At 44.3% G+C, this 16,159-nt stretch overlaps 1 long non-coding RNA gene across 4 annotated transcripts in view; it reads right to left on the bottom strand.

The window, feature by feature from the left end:
• Positions 1 to 382: 382 nt before the first annotated feature.
• LOC119857822 overlaps positions 383 to 16,159 on the bottom strand; it is a 55,261-nt gene continuing 39,484 nt past the window's right edge. The window contains exons 1-3 of one of the 4 annotated variants that reach the window (XR_006282065.1): positions 10,725 to 10,939; positions 8,744 to 10,000; positions 383 to 2,469 (exon numbers count right to left, since the gene is read on the bottom strand). This is a non-coding gene — a long non-coding RNA (uncharacterized LOC119857822). Of the gene's footprint in view, positions 2,470 to 8,743; positions 10,001 to 10,690; positions 10,940 to 16,159 lie in introns of those variants that run through there. The other 3 variants (XR_006282062.1, XR_006282063.1, XR_006282064.1) reach the window with 3 other exon arrangements.

The raw sequence follows: 16,159 nt of genomic DNA, 5'->3' as shown, positions 1-16,159 counted from the left end.
AGCAGCCGATGGGGCCCGGGCGACAGCAGCAGCCAAAAATCACCGAAACAAGGGAGCGGAGGAGCAACCCCCCGCTAGCTTTCCGTGGCTCTCTGCCTCCCCCCCCCCCGGGACTATCCATCCATCACCACCCACCCCCTTCCCTGTCCCACCCCCTTGCCAACAAACGCGTGTGTTTGGGGGTATTTTCTGGTCCCGTGAAAGTCACTGCTCATGTGGTTTGCTGTTAAAGCCCCATGGCAGAAAACTGATTCCCCTGCAACGTCTGGGCTTCTCAGGCTGGCTAGAGAGGTCTTGCTGCTCTCCCAGGAGCATCCATGACATCGTCCTCCCCCGAGCCCAGCATCAAGGCGAAATGGAGCAGGATTATTCGTTAGGATGGAAATAGGGCTTTTAGGAAAACGAGCTCCACTTTGGAATTTACATCATCGACAAAAAGATGATCATCGCCCAGCCAGCTGAGTTGCTTCCTATATAAAAGCGCCACCCGGGCACCTCTTAACACTCAAAGCTACAAGAACCATCCCTACACTTATTTTACTTCAATTCAAAGATGGGCCATAGAGGAGCTGAGCTGGTGGAGGCTAAAGAATCTATTTTCTTACCTAAAAATCTTTCTGATATTGTTCATTGAAACATTCGGTTCTGGAGCAAAGCAGGGAAGAAGCAAACGACCCTTATTTTATTACACAATATTTAAAAGCTGCAATTAATATAGCTTTCTGCAAGACATTAATAGTGACTGTACAATTTGGGAGGAAAAATGGCATTTTGATTCCAGCCGTTCTTGAAGACCTTTGTAAATGTTAAAACATTACAATGACATCTCATCTTAGGCAAAATGTAGCATCGCTTGTGGCTACACATGTGGTTCTGCTTAGATTCATTAACAAGACTCCAACATTAGAGGCCCACAACCTAATGAAGGATGGGAGTGCTTCCTGCAATAAACAGTTGTTGATAAAATCAGCTCAGAACATGTGAAGGACAGATCTTTCATAAACAAAATTAAATCTTAAAATAATTAAAATCATTCACTTGCTACTTCTGCCTAAAATTCTTGAGATCTTTTCTGATAGTTTTAAACTTCTTTTCATCACTGCAGATTATCCTTAAAGTTGTAGAAACTTGATAGTTTGCTCATAATTTACTTGCCATCTCCAATCTAGTAACCTACAAGTTTGCACTACCTTGCCTATAACATCACTATTTCACATCATAGTCAGAGACAAATACTGTGAACAGAACAGAAAACAGATATACCAGTTCCAAGTACTTTGAAAAGTTAGTTGTTTTCTTTTTAAAATGTGTTCTCTTAAAGGGAGATGAATTATTACACTTTGCTGATAGAAATTTCTCTTTTTGAGTACATTTGCACTCTGATAAGGAGACAGAGGAAAGACTGTACATGTAAAATGACCAAGAGTAAACAATTATGTCAACCTGCAATGTAGGGCACATGGAGAGCAAAACCTAATCTCTGAGAGGTTTCCGCTTCATCTGCACTCATCAGCGTAATCAGCTTTTCATCTTGACATGGGATAAATGCAACCTGCCTGCTGCTTCATTTACCCTACAGAGACAGCTACTGTAGATTTGTATAAAACAAACAAATACAGAGTTTAGGAGGAACTGTCTTGACTTAAATTTCCTGCAAGTATCCCATTCTTAGGACGCATTGAAGTTTGAGGTCTTTTACCAGCAGAGTTCCTACCCAGATTAGATATGAAAACCATTCGTTATATATTTAATATGGCAGTTGAGCTACCATCTGAGGAACTAAGTCTCACTTCTGGCTGAACTATAATTTTATTTTGTTAGTTTGTAGATGGGAAATAGTGGTATTTATTTCTCAAAGAAGAGCTCAGCAGCACTCAAAGATGAATTTCCTGAACAACTTCAGACTACATTCAGTGGAAATAATCAGGGTGATTATATGGTTGTATTGCTCAGTTCAACTGGGTATGCAAAAGTTCCTACAACTGGAGATTCATAGCAGGAGAACGAATAAGTGCTTCTTTTACACATAGTAATATTCCTCCAAGGAAAGGAGCAAAGTGTCTTGTGAACTGTGGCTCTGTCACCCTCCCAATACATAAACAATTTCACATTGACACTAGTTCTCCAAAGCAAGAAGTAACGTCTAAAGTGCAAAAGTGCTAAGGGACAGGAAAAGTAACTCCGATGAAGCATTCTAACCAAAACGTACCAGAGTATATTACTGTGTAGGGAGGACAAAAACGAACTCTTTATTTATGGGAAATGTAAAGACTAGCAACACATTTTTCTAAGGGTGGGAAAATATGTTTTGCTTACACACTATGGGATTTACTTTTTTCAATATAACTTGCCCTTCAAAAAGTTACTCTTGACTTCAGCAAGATGGTCATATACACACACATTATACACACCAATCCAGCCATTTCGGGTGGTCCAACCATGGACTCTTTTCTCTTTCCCCAAGGGGGCCTGTCAAGATTCCTTCCCCACTCTGAACTCTAGGGTACAGATGTGGGGACCTGCATGAAAGCCTTCTAAGCTTACTTTTACCAGCTTAGGTTAAAACTTCCCCAAGGTACAAACTATTTTACCTTTTGCCCTTGGACTTCCACTGCCACCATCAAACGTTTGACTGGTTACTGGGAAAGCGTTGTTTGGAAACTTCTTTCCCCCCAAAATAGTCACCAAAACCTTGCACCCCCCTGCCTGGATAAAAATCCTCACCAATTTGCATAGGTGACCACAGACCCAACCTTTGGATCTTAAGAACAATGAAACAAAAAGCATTCAATTTCTTACAAGAAGAATTTTAATAAAAGAAACAGTAAAAAGAATCACCTCTGTAAAAATCAGGATGGTAAACACCTTACAGGGTAATTAGATTCAAAACATAGAGAATCCCTCTAGGCAAAACCTCAAGTTACAAAAAGACACAAAAACAGGAATATCCATTCTATTCAGCACAGCTTAATTTTCTCAGCCATTTAAAGAAATCATAATCTAACGCATATCTAACTAGATTACTAAGTTCTAGGACTTCATTCCTGTTCTGTTCCTGGCAAAAGCATCACCCAGACAGACACAGACCCTTTGTTTCTCCCCCTCTCCAGCTTTGAAAGTATCTTGTCTCCTCATTGGTCATTGTGCTCAGATGCCAGCCAGGGTATCCTAGTTTCTTAACCCTTTACAGATGAAAGGGTTTTTCCTCTGGCCAGGAGGGATTTTAAAGGTGTTTACCCTTCCCTTTATTTTTATTACATGCCCCCCAAATCACAGCTAGGGTGAAACGCTGGCTGGGATTTCCTCCTGGAGCTCTAGGAAAAAACAGAGTTAATAAGACACATGCACTTCTAAATACACTACCAAGTATATAAAAAGACTAACAATATTTTCCACATCTCAAGGACGATTTTAACCAGTTGATTCTGGGAAACTTTCATGGGGGAGTGCATCAGCCACTTTGTTAGAAGCTCCTGAGATGTGTTGGATGTTGAAATCAAAATCTGGGAGAGCTAAACTCCACCGAATAAGTTTTTTGTTATTTCCCATGGCGGTATGAAGCCACCGTAGTGCAGCATGGTCAGTTTGCGGGTGGAAACACTGTCCAAAGTTCATTAAACTTCTCCACCATGCCATTTGTTTGATGGTGGTAAGGAGTGGCAACCAAGTGATTTACCCCATGAGCTTCCCAAAGGTTTTCCATAATTCCTGTCAGGAAATTAGTTCCTGCATCTGTGAGGAGGTCAGAGGGCCAACCTACCCTGGCAAAAATGTCTGCTAGTGCCTGGCACACACTTTTAGCCCTGGTGTTGCTTAGAGCTACTGCTTCCAGCCATCGGGTGGCAAAATCTATGAAAGTCAGTATGTACTGCTTTCCTCTGGGTGTCTTTTTTGGAAAAGGACCCAGAATATACACAGCTACTTGCTGAAATGGAACTTCAATGATGGGGAGTGGCTGGAGAGGGGCTTTGACCTGGTCTTGGGGTTTTCCCACTTTTTGGCATACCTCACAGGACTGGACTAAGTAGAAACATCCTTGCTCATTCCCTCCCATTGGAATGACCTCCCCAACCGGTCTTTGGTCCTGTTCACCCCAGCATGGCCACTAGGATGATCGTGGGTTAAGCTCAAGAGCTTGACCCGGTACTTAGTTGGAACTACCAACTGTCTCTGAGGATGCCAGTCTTCCTGGCGACCACCAGAAAGAGTTTCCTTGCATAAAAGTCCTCTTTCTACAACAAACCTGGATCGATTAGAAGAGCTGAGAGGCGGTGGGTTGCTCCGTGCCGCCGTCCAAGCTCTCTGGAGTCTTTCATCTACTTCCTGTTCAGTCTGGAACTGTTCCCTTGATGCTGGAGACATCAGTTCTTCATTGGATTGTGGACCTATGCTTGGTCCCTCTGGAAGCGATGTAGGGGCTGTTTTCGTTGACTGTGAACCGCTCTCCACTGGTGCACTATGTTGGGGTTCAGGCTCCAGCTGAGCCTCTTGTATAGGGTTATCAGCTGCTGCTGGTTCAGGTTCAGGGGGGCCCTCTGGGGTTGGGGTTGCAAGTACTGGATTCAGTGCTGGCAGTGGGTCTGGTGCTGGTTGTACCGCCAGTTCCGGTTCTGGGACTGGCTCTGTCTGCATCTCTGGGAAGACATTGGCCTGGTGTCCAGGTCCATCACCTCTGACTGGGTCTGGTAGAAGTTTCTTGAACAGAGCTGGGCGTGATGGCTTGTTTAGCCTGGCGTGGGTGACCATGCCCACCCTCTTGGCTGACTTTACACATTTGGCCAAGTCTTCCCCCAACAGCATGGGGATGGGATAATCAAAGACTGCAAAAGTCCATGTTCCTGACCAGCCCTTGTACTGGACAGGCAACTTGGCTGTAGGCAAATTGAAAGAGTTGGACTTGAAGGGTTGAATCATCACTTGGATCTCTGGGTTGATTAAATTGGGGTCCACTAAGGAAGCATGGATAGCCGACACCTGTGCTCCAGTGTCCCTCCACATGCTGACCTTCTTCCTACCCATACTCACAGTTTCCCTCCGCTCCAAGGCTATCTGGGAGGTATCTGGGCCTGAGTTCCTCTGGTGTGATTCTGGTGCAATGAACTGTAATCTGTTGAGGTTCTTGGGGCAGTTGGCCTTCACATGCTCCAGCTCGTTACATTTAAATCATCCAGCTGATGGGTCACTGGAGCACGGTATGGTGGAACGATAAGGTGGCTGGAGGGTTCCTTGGGGGGTAGGTGGGGCCTTGGGTGACCCCCATAGTAGGGTGTGGTCTGAGGTTGCCCCTTCTGGTATCCGCTCCAACTGCAACCAGTTTTTCTTCTTCTCTGTCACCTCCACCCATTTGGCTCCAGTCTTCTCTGCCTCAATTACAGTTTTGGGTTTCCCATCTATAGGGCCTAATCACATCAGCCATACTATCAGAGGCTCATTCACTTGCGCATCTACCAATGTGATATATGCCATCATAGAATCATAGAATCATAGAATATCAGGGTTGGAAGGGACCCCAGAAGGTCATCTAGTCCAACCCCCTGCTCAAAGCAGGACCAAGTCCCAGTTAAATCATCCCAGCTAGGGCTTTGTCAAGCCTGACCTTAAAAACCTCTAAGGAAGGAGATTCTACCACCTCCCTAGGTAACGCATTCCAGTGTTTCACCACCCTCTTAGTGAAAAAGTTTTTCCTAATATCCAATCTAAACCTCCCCCATTGCAACTTGAGACCATTACTCCTCGTTCTGTCATCTGCTACCATTGAGAACAGTCTAGAGCCATCCTCTTTGAAACCCCCTTTCAGGTAGTTGAAAGCAGCTATCAAATCCCCCCTCATTCTTCTCTTCTGCAGACTAAACAATCCCAGCTCCCTCAGCCTCTCCTCATAAGTCATGTGCTCTAGACCCCTAATCATTTTCGTTGCCCTTCGTTGTACTCTTTCCAATTTATCCACATCCTTCCTGTAGTGTGGGGCCCAAAACTGGACACAGTACTCCAGATGAGGCCTCACCAGTGTCGAATAGAGGGGAACGATCACGTCCCTCGATCTGCTCGCTATGCCCCTACTTATACAACCCAAAATGCCATTGGCCTTCTTGGCAACAAGGGCACACTGCTGACTCATATCCATATCATGTGCCAGCAATGCCTCTCTGCCATGTATATTGGTCAAACTGGACAGTCTCTATGTAAAAGAATAAATGGACACAAATCAGATATCAAGAATTATAACATTCAAAAACCAGTCGGAAAACACTTCAATCTCTCCAGTCACTCGATTACAGACCTGAGAGTGGCTATCCTTCAACAAAAAAAAAAAAAAGCTTCAAAAACAGACTCCAACGAGAGACTGCTGACTTAGAATTAATTTGCAAACTGGATACAATTAATTTAGGCTTGAATAGAGACTGGGAATGGATGGGTCATTACACAAAGTAAAACTATTTCCCCATGTTATTTCTACCCCCCACCCCACCCCCACTGTTCCTCAGACGTTCTTGTTAACTGCTGGAAATGGCCCCCCTGGATTATCACCATAAAAGGTTTTCCTCCTTCCCTCTCCTTCCTGCTGGTAATAGCTCATCTTAAGTGATCACTCTCCTTACAGTGTGTATGATAAAACCCATTGTTTCATGTTCTCTGTTTGCGTATATATAAATCTCCCCACTGTATTTTCCACCGAATGCATCTGATGAAGTGAGCTGTAGCTCATGAAAGCTCATGCTCAAATAAATTTGTTAATCTCTAAGGTGCCACAAGTACTCCTTTTCTTTTTGCAAATATAGACTAACATGGCTGCTACTCTGAAACCTGTCATCTAGGATGTATCTTTCTATTTCCTCAGGAACACCTTCTAAGAACTGTTCCATTTGCATTAGGAAGGGCAAATTTGCTGGAGATTTAACACTTGCTCCCGATATCCAGGCATCCCAGTGTTTCACAATGTGGTAGGCATGTTGGGTCAATGACATGTCTGGTTTCCACCTTAGGGCTCTGAACTGCCGATGGGAATGCTTGGGGGTTAGCCCCATTCTGACTCTCACCTTGGTTTTAAACCGTTCATACTGGTTCATGTGTTCCTTGGGCATTTCAGCCACCACCTCAGCTAAGGGTCCACTGGGCTGCGGCCTCAGCTCTACCATGTATTGGTCTGTAGAGATGCTGTACCCAAGGCAGGCCCTTTCGAAGTTTTCTAAGGCGGCCTCGGTATCATCGCCTGCCTTGTAGGTGGGGAACTTTCTGGGGTGGGAAGTGGTACCCGAAGGAGGATTGCTAGGGTTTGTTGGTATATTCTGCTGAGCCTTTGCCTTCTCCATCTCCAGTGCATGCTTCCTCTCTTTTTCCTTCTCCTCCAGTTCTTTGGCCCTTGCTTCCATTCCCATCCGCATGAGTTGTCTGTCTGTCTTTCATGTTCCTTTTGTTTTTCCTCAGCCTCAAATCTGGCTAATTCCAGCTTTTCTTGAACCGTGGAGTCTGTCATCCTAACCTCTGTTTTTTACTAACTTTACACCCGAGGGTTAGAAATAAAAAAACAAAACAAAGCTTGGCTTCTAAAATTTTGCTGTGCTGTAATAGGATACCTATATTCTCTGATAGTGATTGTCAGCCTACAGAAAAATCCAAAAACACCTTAACACCTTTGGCTCCAGGCAAATAGGCAGAAAACCCCTCTAGTTGCTCTTAGGAAAAAAAAAACTTCAGGTCTGTGAAGACTGGTGAATTTCCCTGCAGGAGGTTAACTATCCTGCCTTTAGGTAGAGAAAACTCCAGCTCACAAAAAGACAATTCCCTTTTGTCTCTGCTTTGGGGCCACAGGAAAAAAAAAACACTAACTGTTTTCAATTTAACCTGCTTTCCAGCAGCCCAAAGGGAAAAAAAAATTTCCTTTTCAAATCTGTGCTTCTGGTTCAAAAAAAAAATAAATCTCAAAAATGATTTCAAGTTGATCCCACTGCTCTGCCACCATGTCAAGGTTCCTTCCCCACTCTGAACTCTAGGGTACAGATGTGGGGACCTGCATGAAAACCTCCTAAGCTTACTTTTACCAGTTTAGGTTAAAACTTCCCCAAGGTACAAACTATTTTACCTTTTGCCCTTGGACTTCCACTGCCACCACCAAACGTTTGACTGGTTACTGGGAAAACATTGTTTGGAAACTTCTTTCCCCCCAAAATCGTCACCAAAACCTTGCACCCCCCTGCCTGGGGAAGGCTCGATAAAAATCCTTACCAATTTGCATTGGTGACCATAGACCCAAACCCTTGGATCTTAAGAACAATGAAACAAAAGCATTCAATTTCTTACAAGAAGAATTTTAATAAAAGAAACAGTAAAAAGAATCACCTCTGTAAAAATCAGGATGGTAAATACCTTACAGGGTAATCGGATTCAAAACATAGAGAATCCCTCTAGGCAAAACCTTAAGTTACAAATATCCATTCTATTCAGCACAGCTTAATTTTCTCAGCCATTTAAAGAAATCATAATCTAACACATATCTAGCTAGATTACTTACTAAATTCTAGGACTCCATTCCTGTTCTGTCCCCGGCAAAAGCATCACCCAGACAGACACAGACCCTTTGTTCCCCCCCCAGCTTTGAAAGTATCTTGTCTCCTCATTGGTCATTTTGGTCAGGTGCCAGCGAGGTTATCCTAGCTTCTTAACCCTTTATAGGTGAAAGGGTTTTTCCTCTGGCCAGGAGGGATTTTAAAGATGTTTACCCTTCCCTTTATTTTTATGACAGGACCTATTGTGATGTTCCAGAAAGGATGTGAGGGAGGGACTCAGTCAATTATTGCAGAAAAGGGCATGCCCCTGTCACAGACTCCTTTCACAGCCACTATTCTTCCACTGAGTTTCTCTCCATCCTACTTTCAGGGTCATAGGGCAGGGCTTGAGCATCTCAAAGTCAGATTTCTTGGCCAAGGTCAGGATGGTGTCAGGGTCCCAGGTTCAGGGCAAGGGGCAGAATCCAAGTCAGAGCCAAAGTTGATGCCAGGAGCAGAGAGTCAGTCATAGCAGCCTACCTGAGCACTTCCTGGTATGCCTGTGGGCTTATATGGAGCCAAAGTACCATTCAGGAGCCTCCCAGGAAGCTGTCAACAGGTCTGTCAGGCAGGACTTCCCATAGCGTACATCCACTGTGATCTGCAAGTTGCCAGGAGCAACCTGTTTACAGCTGCTGCCAAGTGGTAGTGTGGAGGTATTAGTTACCTGGTTAGTCTGCTGACCCAAGTTTGAGTCCTAGCGCTCCTTACAGCTACCTGTGGAAAGGCAGTGGCTCTGCAAAATACCGCATCTGCCCTCCTAGCAGAGAATTTTCTATCTCCCTTACAAGCAACTATAACAGGGATGTCAAACTTTCATTGGAGAGGGCTGAGTCCCATTTTTAATTATGGGACATGAACTGAGACACAAAATTAGGATTCCATGCTCCCCTCAACCCATAGAAGAATGTCCACTGCTGTCAATGGGAGATGATATGGCCCTTATCTACTAAATAAGCTCTGGGTTTTTATTTGTTCAGAACTTTGATGAACACATTTTCCCATCAAGAAATGGAAATGCAAGATCACTGCTATTTCCACCTCTTCCCTTCCCTCTCCATCATCCTGTTTTCTTCATTCCCTGTTCTCTGTCCTCATGGTTTTCCCCTGCATTGCTTCTGCACTTTCTTTCCTGCAGCAACTCCCAATCCTCCCCCTCACCCCATGCCCTTTCCCCATTCTAAAGTAATCAGCAGTTAAATAGCTAACGTTTATATGCAAGTCTCATCACTGGGCAGAGTTGACAAGCCAATGTAATTAAAAGGGAATAGAGGAGTTCAAACCTCCCAATACCATTACTTCAAGATGTCTCCAAACTCGGGAAATCACTTCATCAGCTTGATTCACATTTGGAAAGTCAGTTTTGCAACCAGAAGAGCTAGAATTCCTCCTCCTTCTCCCCCACCACCAAGGGGGCGGGGGAATCTTAGATTCTGTATAATCTGCATCTGTCACATCTGTATAGGGTACAATAGAAGAAGGTCACACATTTTGGATATGTCTATACTGTGTTTTAAACACCATGGCAGTGAGGCTCAGAGCAGAGTCTATAGACTCAGGTTTGTGGGGCCTGTACTATGATACTAAAAACCACTATGTTGACCTTTGGGCTCAGGCTCTGAAACCCATCCTCAACCCCAGGGTGCAGACCCCAAACCTGGACAGTTGATTTTAGCTACAGAGCATAAGCCCGAGGCTGTAGAGCTGGGCTCTGAGATTTGCTACGGGAGGTTTTAACACCACACTATAAACATATCTTGTTGTTATTTCTGCAAGCCAAGAACACTTCACACACCAGGAGCTCTTGTGTCTTCCTCCATTCTCCCTCACAAGCTTTCTGTGCCACCCTCCCATCCCCTTCTGCTTCAGGGACTCCCTGCAAGGCTCCCATCTCCTTCCTCTTGCCCCAAGCTCTGTACGTTCCCCCACACTCTCCAGCAGGGGCTCTGTGATGTTCCCTTCTGCCATGTCTCCCTTACCACCATCTCAGGGCCTCTGGAGTCCCCCCCCCATGCCCTCCTTCCCCTACCATTGTCATCCATTCTCCTAGTCCCATGCCAGAAACTGTATCCCCCACCATGACAGGACATTAGTGTGGTACCCCATTCACCCCCTGCCTGGGACTGAATTTCCTGCATCTCACCCACCAGGCCAGGAGCTCTGTGTGCCCTCCATTCCCACCTCCTGGGGAACAGCAGCCATTCAGGACTGTTGCATGAGGTAGAAAGTGCTCTTCCCTCTCCTTTCAGGAGCCAGAGAATTTTTTTAGGTGTGGGGGGAGGAGGAGGAGGAAGAGCGGAAAACCAAGGTCAGGGCTCCCCACACTCCTGTCAACAATGGATTGTTGTACTCTCTGTTCCTCTCCCCTTTCCATCCTGGTAACACTCTAAGATAGAGGAAGCAGGATGAATCATCCTTTCAGCTATAGGAGAAACAAAGTGAGGCTGGGGGAACAGGCAGATTGGGGGCTAGTGAGACAGAATTAATGTGGGGGCTGGAGGTGCATAATTAATTGCTGAGCTGGGGAATGAACAGATAGGGGGAGGAGACACAGAAGTCATTGGTTAGAAGTTGGAGGTTTCAGGGAGAAGCTGGAAGCTCTACTCTATCTGGCAGCCTGCAAGTGCTCCTGCCGTACATTTAGGACAACACTAGTTGTCGACACCTGTGCATGCACAGAAACAAAAACCACCATAATTAAAAAGATTATAAGTCTCATGATTTCAAGGGGGGGTGAGGTCTTCCTCATAATTTTTGAATTTTTGGGGCTAGAAATACTGGAATTATAATAAATTGTTAAGAACCCTGTTAAACTCAGAATGATAACTGTAAAATATATATAAAGCACATTAGTATGAATGCTACACCTGCCAATGGAGTGGTAAATAAGATGTAGATTATGAAAAATAATTACCTTCTAGTGATAAATAATTTAACAGGAATTAATTGTCCAACAAACATTTTATTGGAATGGAATTGTCCTCAGCTAGTGTGCAAGGCTGTTGAGGTAACTGATCCCTAACTGTACTCCCCCTCCAATTATGCAGCTCTGATTGGTTCTTAATGTCTATTTGTATAATCCCTATGTGGTTATTGCTGAATAACCATAATTCAATTGTAATATGATGGCTATGGACATGTCAGTTGGAATTGAACCATGAACCTCTGGATAGAACAGCATAAGTTGCTATTGCCTGAGCTAAAGAACCCAAATCCAGAGCTCAAAATGTAGCAGACAAAGCTATGTATGGACTATAGCAGTATGTCCAGTCCATATCCAGAGAGGGGGACAGAGCTCCACACAGTGAAAGTGTGAGCTACACAATTACAGCTTGGGAAACTGTTTACTTGTTATTCTAATCCCTCTGCTCTTAATAGCTCTTTTGCTCAGTATTCAAGCTATCTACTAAAACAAAGATGGCCACCTCAGCTTCTCACTCCTGTCTCATCACATATTAAAGGAAAAAAGAAAAAACTACACATTTATAATCTAAAGTTAATTTCACAAATTGATGGAAATACATTCAACATTAAAACTTCCACACAACACTAAGTTAGCTACTAAATCCACCAAATTACTTATTCTTCATTAAACAATCCTTTCCTCTGAGTTTTTTCAGATTTCTGAATAATGGTCACTTTCTGCTATATCTTGACAAAATGTAAGAGTTTACACATCTGGCTGACTAAATACTGTGGATGTGGATGTGTTTAGGGGATGCCGAAGGTAGAGAAGAGGATGGATAATACTGGATGATTCAGTCTCATGACCTACCCATATGGTCACCTAGTGAATTGATCATATGAGCTTGAGATCAGCAGATTGACATTTATAAGCCATGTAGAACATTTATACAACTCTAAACACAGGCAGTTTTATTCACTGATATTTACTAAAAATAAACTAATATATTACAACACATTCATATGATCCTGTTCTAAAATACCATAGCTTATCACAGGACCTAGCAAAACTAAGTGCAGATAAAAAACAAAAACAAATGAAACTATGTGACTTAAGCTTATGCTGAAGAGAAAGAGCAAAATGAACAAAGACACCAAGCAGAAGAAAACTATGAAATGGAACTGGCTGACTATTAAATGCAATATGCAAACATTTGAAGTAGTTTTTTCAAAATTGAATTTAGCTTGGCATTATTGCAGGCTATGCCTAGTAATAAAGTTGTCCAATACTTCCTATTGCAAGACTGCTTATAACTTTGCCAAACTTTAACCATTTGGGCTGAAATTTTCCATGTTAGGTGTCTGTCTCAGTCTGATTTTTTTTTCCAAAAATTTCAGCCAAAATGGTTGAGTCAGTGCTAAGAACTAGGGTAGGCAATACATTGTTTTGCCCAAGTTAAAAAATTCTTGAGACCCTTTCCCTAAAGCCCCATGCTTTGGAGCACGGCCTTCAAATGTGGCAGGTGGTAGCCTTTGTGTCCGGGATTTGCCATCCCCCAAATCTGGCCAAGTTATAAGCCTTTGCAAAATTGCAGTTTACTATGCTAAATAGAAAATTGCAAGAATCTAACAAGTTTCTTGTGCTGACCAGTTTCTTGTGCTGACCAGACTCTGCATATGTCATCTCTATAGAGCAACTGGGAGTCAGAGACTATGTCTATACTGCAAAAAAAGAGCTGGAGCACAGCCGTGGCTGACTCAGGCTGAAGGTTTATAAGATTGTAGTGTAGACATTCGGACTTGGGCTGGAGTCTCAGCACAATGGGTCCCAGAGCCCGGGGTTCCAATTCAAGCCCAAATACCTGCATTGCTATTTTGAGCCCTGCAGCCTGACCCCTGTGAGCCTGAGTCAATTGACCTGAGTTCCGAGACTTGGTGCTGTGGGTTTTTTATTGCAGTGCAGCCATATCTAGAAAAGCCTTTCCCTGTAATGCTCTGGGCCTGGTCCAGGTCTCAGAAATAAGAGGAAGGAGCCCATCTCTCTTGTGTTGCCCATGACCTCCCTTCTGGCACCCAGGCAGCATGGAGGAAGAAGCCATCTGATCTGAATGCACTGGGGACAAGAGCCAGACCAGAGAAGTAGGGAAAGGAGTAGATTGAGAAAAGGAGTCTGGCAAGACTGGGACCAGACGGAGGGGAACTGTGACAGCGTTGGGGGTGGGAGGGAAGACTAGGAGTGGTAGCGGGGGGGAAGACTGGCAGCTTGGGGGAACGGGAGCTGGAACTGGTTGGGCAAGGAGGTTGAGACTGCAAACTGGGGGAGGGGAGAGGAAGATAGCAGTTTTGCCAACTCTCACCCAGCCTTGCAATAGCAGGCTCCAACTGTCTTGCATATTTCAGCTCTGCTTAGGGAAGCACCTACTGTGACTGGCTTCCTTCCCTACTGGCCAGTCTTTTGGGAAAGAGTAGCCAGTCAGGCCTGCTGCAGGAAGCAGGCAGATCACTTCCCCTATCCCCCAAAAGCAGACACCATTCTCACAGGAGGGAGCAAAAAGAGCCTAGCAGCTGGGGGGGAGGAGGGAGCAGAAGCACTTCTTTGAGCAATGGGAGGGCTACTCTCTGCACCTCCCTTCTCTCCCCCTGCAACACCAGGCCTGGTAAGGGGAAGAGGTAGGTAAAGAACCCTTTGGGCTGCCCTGCATCCCAGCCTGGAATGGTGAGAACGGGACCTCAGTCCAGCCTCTTTCACCACCCATTCCCCCACGCCTTGGGGGGGCAGTTAAGAGCCCAGGAGGAGCAGAGGTGAAGTTGGGAGAAAGGGGTCAGTTTAGGGGAGCTAAGCAGATGTAGAGGCAACACTGACAGGGGCAGGCAGATGTGGAAGTGAGAGCTCCTGCAGTGGGGGCCCAAAATCAATTTAATAAATTGGAGAGTATTGGCTACACTAACTGTCACCCACGTTGGGGATCATTAAGGAGAACTCAAAAATCAAAGGACAGACCAAAACCAAAACATCATTATTTAAAAAACAGTCGTGATTTTGGGTGTGTGACGAGAGAGAGATCATACAAAGAACTGGGACTGGCTGGACAAAGTGGATGGGATAAGGAGCCAAAAGAGAAAGCAGAGGTGGTGGGAAGACTGAGATTGGAGGAGGAGCCCAGGGAGGGAGACTGGGAGCCAATGGAGGGGTCAGGGGAAGGGGTGGCACAAATAGGATGAGGAACTGGGGAGGATGGGGACGGACGATGGGATGACAGGGAGACAGTGGGAGATGCAACTTTGACAGCAAACCTGGAGGGGAAGATTTGGATTCGATAGACAAGGAGACTTGAACTGGGTTGAGGAGCTAAGGGGTAAGGAGAGACAGGACTGGGACAAAGACAGGTTGGAGGGGATGGGATAGAAAAAAGAGTCATAGCTTAGGAGAAATAATCTGTAATCACCACAGCACACTCTCCTCCAGAGCCTGGAATGCAACTCAGGATTCTCGAGTCTCACTATTCCTCCACTGTCAGTGAAACCAACTGAAAAAGTCTCTTCTTCCTTTAGTGCTGTTCCACAAAGAGGATGACAACCTACTATTGTTAGTTCAAGTGGCAGAACTATTGTTACTATTACTATTGTTACTATTGTTAGTTCAAGTGCAGTGGACCTAAAGGTTTCAACCCTGCTGATGAACAATATTAGTGTTAACATGACATTACATGATGGAATTTGGTTTTTCAGTTTGCTTAATACACCACTTAGGAAATTACATAAAAACGATGTTAAAAGAACATTAAGGTTGCAAGATTAAGCACTCAAAAGTTAGGAAATGCTAGAATTAAGGTTGCCTGTGTAACCTGAAGTTATCCCTCTCGTACATATGCATTATGGTATGGTCTTTAGTTACATGATCACATACTATTTTTTCCCCACAGGACCCCGCCCATATTCAGTGCCCATGATGGAGAGTGCTCAGTTAATGACAGGTTTCAGAGTAGCAGCCATGTTAGTCTGTATTCGCAAAGAATACTTGTGGCACCTTAGAGAGTAACAAATTTATTTGAGCATAAGCTTTCGTGGGCTACAGCTCACTTCATCGGATGCAGTCAATGGAAAATACAGTGGGGAGATTTATATACACGAAGTGAGCTGTAGCCCACGAAAGCTTATGCTCAAATAAATTTGTTACTCTCTAAGGTGCCACAAGTACTCCTTTTATTCTCAGTTAATGAGCTGCTACTTAATGTTTTGTTCTATCTGCACTGTTCAACATGTGGTCTAAGGCCTTATTTACTAAACACTATGCAAACTCTGCTCTGAAGACAGAATTTATTTATTTCTTCATGGACTTTTCATGTAACAACCATCTCTTATTATCCAAGTGCTTCCCAAACATTAGTTTATCTTCCCAACACCCCTGTGAGGTGAAGGGGCAGGTATTACCCTTGTTTTATAGATGGGTATCTGAGGCACAGAGAAATTAAGATTTAAAAGTATCCACTAATTTTGATTTTTCAGAAGCACTCAACATTATATAGCACTTCATATCTTCAAAGCACAGCTCCCATTGACTTTAGTTGCAGCTGTGAGTGCTCAGCATTTGTGCAAGTCAGACAAGTGTCTCAAGGGTCTCAAGTTGGGCACTCAGAAAATTAGTGACCACCTGTGAAAAGTTTAATTTAAGTGACTTGATTAGCATAACATGAGAACTCTATGGCAGAGAC

This window comes from Dermochelys coriacea, chromosome 6 (genome assembly GCF_009764565.3).
Source record: "Dermochelys coriacea isolate rDerCor1 chromosome 6, rDerCor1.pri.v4, whole genome shotgun sequence".
NCBI classification, from domain to species: Eukaryota; Metazoa; Chordata; order Testudines; family Dermochelyidae; genus Dermochelys; species Dermochelys coriacea.
This window is presented reverse-complemented; position numbering and strand designations above follow the sequence as displayed.